At 37.9% G+C, this 1,924-nt stretch overlaps 1 non-coding gene across 1 annotated transcript; it reads right to left on the reverse strand.

Moving 5' to 3' along the window:
• Positions 1–729: 729 nt before the first annotated feature.
• Positions 730–836, reverse strand: LOC126008456 (U6 spliceosomal RNA). The gene has a single exon (XR_007495786.1). It is a non-coding gene; the product is annotated as a U6 spliceosomal RNA (small nuclear RNA).
• Between the last annotated feature and the right edge of the window lie 1,088 nt (positions 837–1,924).

A 1,924-nucleotide genomic window follows, 5' to 3' on the forward strand; every position in this document is an offset into this window, starting at 1 on the left:
CATTATTCCAGTAGATGAGGTTTCTTTTCCAGTCAATATCCAATAAATAAATGTTCCAAGGATGCTCTTGAACTAGAGTTCTCTCTATAAAGGTTCCCATAAAACCAACTTTCAACAAATAGAGATGCTTTCCAGAAGAAAACATAAGTTTTAATTCTACCAAGAAAAAGGAGAAATGTGTTCTTTGACCACATTACAAGTAAGACCCATGTTCCCATACAGAGCAAATTCTCTCTTCCCTCAAGTTGAACTCAAGCTCACACTCCTTTGTAAAGTGTCCTCAGAGAAGGAGTTACTTGGACAAATGAAGGCAGTATCTTGAGAAAACAAAGCCTCAATTTTAACAACTGAAAGATCTAAGCAGCATCATGAGGCTTAGGCCTGATTGTTTCAGTTAACTCCATCATATCATTGAATCCTTGCATATAGCTCACAGTGCTTAACATAAAACAATAAAGACAGGAAGTATAATGGTGGTTATAATGGTACCTTAAGTTATAATGGAAGATAGGGATAATGAGTTATTGTTTGTTTAGTTCAGGCTGGGCAAGACAAAAACAGTTTTAGAAATGGTTGCACAAAAATGTGAGTATAGGGCTGGAGCGATAGCGCAGAGGTAGAGAGTTTGCCTTGCTTGCAGCTGACTCAGGACCCGGACCAGGGTTCTATCCCCGTCATCCCATTGGTCCCCTGAGCTAGGAGCAATTTCTTTTTTTGTTTTTGTTTTTAAAAAATATGGGACGCTTCAAGAATTTGCGTGTCATCCGTGCGAAGGGGCCATGCTAATCTTCTCTGTATCATTCCAATTTTACTATATGTGCTGCCGAAACGAGCACAGGAGCAATTTCTGAGCAAAGAACCAGGAGTAACCCCTGAGCATCCCTGGATGTGGTCCCAAAACAAATAAACACACAAAAATATGAGTGTACTTAAAGCCACTGAATTATATACTTAAAAATAAGCATATGGTAAATTTTAGGTTATATTTAAATACAGTAAGAGCATTTACCCAGGAGCTGCAGAAATAGTCAGAGAGGCAAGGTACTTTTTTTGCATATAACTGCTCCTGGTTCCACCCTACCACCACATATAGTCAATTCCCTAAGCACTACTAGGAGTAATCCCTGAGAAGAGAGCAAGGAGTAATCCCTGAGAACTACCAAGTGTGTAATCCAAAACAAAAAAGTTATTGGGTCTTTTGATAACAAAACTTGTTATTAGTTTATAAGTATAAAGGCAATTGATTGAGAGAGTGTGAGAGAGAAGCAATATACCTTTCCTAGAGCAAGGCAGGGATAGGAGTGGGGTGGGAGGGAAACAGGAGACATCAGTGACAGGATGGGTATACTGATGATGGATGCTGTACATTATATTACTGAAGCCCAACAATAAACAATTTTGTAATCATGGTGTTTAAATAAAGTTTTAAAAAAATAAAGTAATTGATCCAAAATGGAAGCTAACATGGAGCATGCTTCCTGAGCCAAACCCCTTGCAAGTCATATACTTACCAGTACATGAACCAGAAGGTGAAAGAAACATTCCTTCTGGACATATACATCTATAACCCTTGGGATGGACAGGTGATAGGAGACATAAGTGGCTACAAGAACCTGGAGCACATGGCTGGTTTCTACCTGGTTAAAAATAGAAATAGGATAAACTGAATTTCAGATGTATTTATTCATATTGATTGATTCAGGGGGATATCTTGAGCACCTTGCTGAGGAATATCAGGGACCCCTCCCTAAATAGCAATACAAACGCCTAATAATGCTTTTAAATATAAGGCATTTGTCTTAGCTTTTGTACTATCTCTCCAGTCCTTAGCCATACTAATTGAAAACTTAGTTCTCAAGGACAAAGTTTGCCTTATGAGGAATTCCAATATGTTTTCTACTTTCTTTTTTTTTTTTTTTTTTTT

The sequence above is a fragment of the Suncus etruscus genome, chromosome 4, assembly GCF_024139225.1.
Source record: "Suncus etruscus isolate mSunEtr1 chromosome 4, mSunEtr1.pri.cur, whole genome shotgun sequence".
NCBI classification, from domain to species: domain Eukaryota; kingdom Metazoa; phylum Chordata; class Mammalia; order Eulipotyphla; family Soricidae; genus Suncus; species Suncus etruscus.